Source organism: Olea europaea, chromosome 11 (assembly GCF_002742605.1).
Source record: "Olea europaea var. sylvestris chromosome 11, O_europaea_v1, whole genome shotgun sequence".
Classification (NCBI taxonomy): domain Eukaryota; kingdom Viridiplantae; phylum Streptophyta; class Magnoliopsida; order Lamiales; family Oleaceae; genus Olea; species Olea europaea.
Window position 1 is genome coordinate 31338757 of NC_036247.1, and position 5806 is coordinate 31344562.

Below are 5806 nucleotides of genomic sequence, written 5' to 3' on the forward strand. Positions count from 1 at the left end.
AAAAAAAAAAAACTCTTTGCACTGTGCAAAGAGATTTTTTTTTTTATCAATAATTTTTTTTCCTCTCTCTCTCTCCCCCTACTTTTTTTTATTTCTATATGCAATATCTATTTTTCCTTACTTCTTCACGCAACATCTATTTTCCTTACCTGTTCACGCAACATCCATTTATCTTTCTTCTCTCCTCCAATTTTCAACATATTTCTTTTTCTCTCAAACTCCTCTCTCTCACCAAAATTGTAAAATTTTTGTTCGATTCATATTTTATCTCTCAATATGCCATGTATTGATAGTTTTACTATACTTCAGGTGTCTACGGCTAATGAAGTAGTGGATCTTCGGTTTCTTGGATCCAAGAAGAGGTTTTGACCTAATTTTTTTTTTTTGAACTTTTACGATCTCATAGTAGAAGAAGCCTCTTGCTGGATGTTTGATTTTCATTAATGATGATGTAATTAAAATTTTGGGAATTTTATCATGGTCTTTTTGCAGTTGTCGTAATAAATTTAATAAATTTCCTGAATGCTAAGCTTGAATTTTTGGCATCTTACAGCTCGATGGTTACCAGATGTATATTCCTTTCAGTTTTTTCTTATGAGCTAAATTATGACTAATGTAATTTTTCTATTTTTAATTATAGATTTCTTATATACTTTGGCTTTTCTTTTCCTTTTTCTGCTATTGTTTAATTGTTTTTTAATCTTTCTTATCCTATCTCCGCACCTCCTCTTTTAATCTTTCTTTTCCTTTTTTTTTTGTACTTTCACTTACAAGATATTCTTCTTTTGTTTATCCAAGGTTAACTGTAGTACTTCATTTGAGAAACGAGATATTTTGACTCTTGAGAATTTATTTTTACAGATGAATGGATGAACACTGCTGCTGGAATATCTTCCACATCACACGCCTTAGATTTTGGAGCTGTAAATGTATATTTTTTAAATTCCATTTTTAATCATCTGCAATGCCTTTAAGTTTCTTTGTTATGGGTGAATATCAGGTTTTTCATCCATATAACTACGGAGTACTTGTTTACTTTCTGGACTGGCTATATGCTTTATGAGGAATATGGAAGAGTTGCATCAATGTTGTTAAAAAAATTTGCTTCCCAAGGCAAGCATGTCGAATAATTATCGGTTAGTTAAATTTACATTGCTATTATGATATTATGTATTAGCAAGAATGGATTACTGCTATTAGTAAATAGAAGATGAAAGTTGTTTGATTTTTTATTTCAAGGTACCTTATTATTTCATTGATTGGCTATCGATATCTATAGCAATTTTTTCAATTAAAACTATAAAGAAGTGAACAAAAAAGTGAGTAAATAATATACTAGATGAAGTAAACTTGATATTTAATGCTACGCAAAGTGGATGCTTCTATTTCATTTTCTTGTCCACGTGCATTATGCTTCTCATTTAATACAATTATTATAAGAATTCATTTCTCCATGGGCATTTGATTATTTAAGTTAATGTGTGTCTTTACAATGTTTTACTATGGATGAGTGACATATAACATAATTGCCTCCTGAAATTACCTTTTCATTGTCGAATATGATGTCAGTGTTGAATATGTTGTTGCAATAACTGAGTAAAAAGTTCCAGCATCCGTATTTGTTCAACTTATTTACAAACATATCTCATACTCCCATGCAACTAACTTACAACTGAAAACTAATCTATCAAAAGGTTTTTTCATATATCCTTGGATTCATCCCCACACAACTAACTTGCAATTGAGTAAAAATTATATTAGACCACTTGTTTCATTTTCAAGTTTATTGGTTGTGATGATTTCTTGCAAGCTGTAGTTTTTGATCAATTGAGTTTGACATTTTCGTCAATTTTGGTAAAAGTAATTGGACTAATCAGTGCTTAACTGGAATTAATATTCATATAATCTATGTGCAGTTGATGAGTCATAGAATTTCTTTGATGATGCATCTAATGAAAGTTTATTAGAGAAAATGGGTCCCATTGTGTAGAAAGTTGATGAGTCGCAGAGGATAAATGATTGAACTAAACTAAACAATGTATGCAGACCTCCAATATTTTCCTTGACTTGGTCAAGAGTTTTTTTGTCAATATCTTAAGAATGCCATACTACTCAATTCAGACATAATGGCATTACTAATACATTCAGTTTTTTTCACATACTTGCCTAAACTAATCAAACACATACACTAGATAGTTTTTAATTTTTGGTTTAGAAAATAGTGATTTGTGAGACAGTATGAGCATTCTTCACTTTAAGTTTATTTAACGAACTGTAACCATAAGTGTATGCATAGGGATTTTATAGATAGAGCGTTGACGAAGCAATAATCTGCTCCCAAACTCCAGAATAATGCAATAAATCTTCAATATTTTTTTTAACATCTACAATTTCTACACTAATAAAAAACGATAAATACAATATTCGTGCAACGCACGTAACAAGGACTAGTATTAAAAAATGACAAGCACTCAAAAAAGCGAGAAACACCAATCCTATGAATGGATCCATGGTGTGAGTGATTTTTTTCTACACATTGACTCATTGTGATTATGCTTCACTTTTATTAACTAAATACAAATCATAACTTCATTTTAAAAACACAACACCTTATAAGCTGGAAGTGACAGAAATTAAAAAAAGTGATGAATACTCAAAAAAGTGACAAACACCAACAAAAACCTATAAGTATATCTAGAGATGGGTCGATTTTCTTCTACATGTTATCTCTTTGTGATTATGTTTCAATTTCGTTACTAAATCACGTGGCGTAACTTCATTTGAGGAATACAACACACTATAAGTTGAAAGAGTCAAAAAATTTAAATAGTGACAATTTCAAAAAAAATAATAAAATTCAAAAAAGTGACAGAAATTCAAAATAGTGGCAAATTACATTGTTATCAATAATTCAAAACCATATAACAATATAATCATGTAATTAGTATTAACCTAGCATCTCAAAATGACATTCCTACAATGCTTTAAAAAACTCTAAAAAAATAATGTACAAGGAACAATCACCAAACTAGTTCTTGAGAAAAGATACAAACAATTCGAAAATATAGGTTTTGTTATAGTAATATGTTGGAATAATTCCATATGTGGGTTTTACATTCGATTACAAATTTTACGGGTTAGATGTATGGCTCATAATTATATTTGTGTTTGGACCAAATTTATTAAGTGATCAATTGAACATTTTACACCTTACGGGTTGTAATTAATATGATGTGGTAATTTTAAGTATGTGAGTCGAAAATAAATCCTAATTAAAATTCTAGTCGTAATGGGACGGCTCAATTATTTACATGCTAAAACAAATTCACCTCAAAAAAATAAAGAAAAAAATAAAAATTGTGTTCCTAGTTTTTCGTATTTTCGAGTTGCTGAGATAATAGAGTCCACATCCGACAAATACTTTTCTGACTTATATGTGCTTAGCATGCTGTTAATTCATGCTTGTGAGATTGATATGCAGCTGAAGTAAGCAAGCTGCAAGCCAAATTTCGGTTCTCAAAAAATAATTGACAAAGAAATAACAATTGGAATTTTGACAGAAATATGCTTGATGTGGATATATTATGAATATTTCAGCAACTTCTGGTGATCTAAAGCTCACCTTTTTTTTTCATCTTTACGTTTTGATTTTTGCAAAGTGATGAATTCTCCAGTTTCCCTTTTTCCACCTTCTCCAATCTTCATTGAAATTTTCGAAGAAATATTGTCTCTAGATTCAGGCACCAAGTCTTCATGATCTCTTTCAAATTATTGATGAACTCTATTGGAAAAACATTGTTTAGACAAATTAAAATCTGGTGATGATAAAATCCATTCTTCCAAAGTTAACACTTTACTGGTTGCCATTTTTCATCGTCACTTCTCAACGCCGGCAGCCAAGACGGAGAAACGGATTTTCTTTCTTAGGGTTTTCTGAAAAATGATTGAAGTGGAGGGGGGGCTTCAGTTGTAAATAAGAGAATTACAAGCCCCTGTTTGCAATTAACAATTGGAGGTCATATTGCAATTACTTAAATAAGGACCTGCCACTCAATTTTTAAATATTGAAGGATATATTTTCAATTTCAATTCAGGGTAAAAAAAAATGTGATTTTCAAAGGTATTAAATTTGAACTTTTAAAGGGTTTGACCCTGAAATTTTAATTTTGACCCAGTTGAAATTCTATTTGCTAATTGACCCGATTAAAATAAATAAATAGATAAATAAATAATTGATTGAAGACTTTTATATTTTTCCATTAAAATGTTTATGTATTTAAATATTGCTATTATTTATGCGTTTAAATCTCATTTTTGAAATTTTGTTGCCAATTTCGTCTCTCAATCACATATGAATTTTTGTCTTTCATCGATTAATGATTATGATTTGTTGTGTAATTATTGTTTTGTGATTGATTTTTTTATGGGTTTTGAGACGACCTTTATTTATCCCACAAAGAGAAATATTTTGAAATAAAAATGGTGGTAGCTACCAAAGTGGCACACTCATTATTATTTATTAGGTTTTTCTCTACCTAAAAAAAATTTATATATTTTGCACAACAATTTTGATTCATTGCATATAATATCTTGCCCAAATGTGTTATTATATGTGATATTTTTGAAAAATGGCATAAGGGAATTAACGAGTTTGCCTTGGTCTATAAATCTCCTTCTGCCCAAAGGTGTTAGAATTTCGAAAATCAATGTGATTTTGTTAACTAGCTATATGATGTGTTTTAAGAATACCTTATAGCATGTTGTATTGTTAGTCCAAAGGCGACCTTATGATGATGTATCTGGGTTCTTACCGTAATAAAATTCATGTCTTTGTTTTAATTACAGATTATCTAATAGCCCATATTAATTAGTTTGATATTTTATCATCCATTTGATTGCATGCATTATGTTTGGATGATATTGAGTATAATATTTTATGTTTCCACAATTTATAATGCCTCATCTCTTTCGAATTAATTATCTGCTATTGAACCTTGACTGATGATAATTATGTGAGATGGAAACGAGACGTAGAAATAGCACTGTCTTTTGGACTTGGATTTTGCAATAAAGAAAAAGCTTGAAAAACACACAGATAAGAGCACTGAAATCACGTGGCGTAACTTCATTTGAGGAATACAACACACTATAAGTTGAAAGAGTCAAAAAATTTAAATAGTGACAATTTCAAAAAAAATAATAAAATTCAAAAAAGTGACAGAAATTCAAAATAGTGGCAAATTACATTGTTATCAATAATTCAAAACCATATAATTTGAATACGTAGTCGAGTATGAAAAGTGGGAAAGGGCCAACAAACTCTATTTGAGAATCATTAAACGATCGATATCTGATTTCATTTTAGGTGCCATCCCCGATAATGAAAATGCCAAAGTTTTATGGATGCCATAGGATGCTTTAAAAAACTCTAAAAAAATAATGTACAAGGAACAATCACCAAACTAGTTCTTGAGAAAAGATACAAACAATTCGAAAATATAGGTTTTGTTATAGTAATATGTTGGAATAATTCCATATGTGGGTTTTACATTCGATTACAAATTTTACGGGTTAGATGTATGGCTCATAATTATATTTGTGTTTGGACCAAATTTATTAAGTGATCAATTGAACATTTTACACCTTACGGGTTGTAATTAATATGATGTGGTAATTTTAAGTATGTGAGTCGAAAATAAATCCTAATTAAAATTCTAGTCGTAATGGGACGGCTCAATTATTTCTTATATAAAGATTATGTCCCCTCTCCTCTACAAATGGTTTTTCATTAGCTTGCCCCATTGAT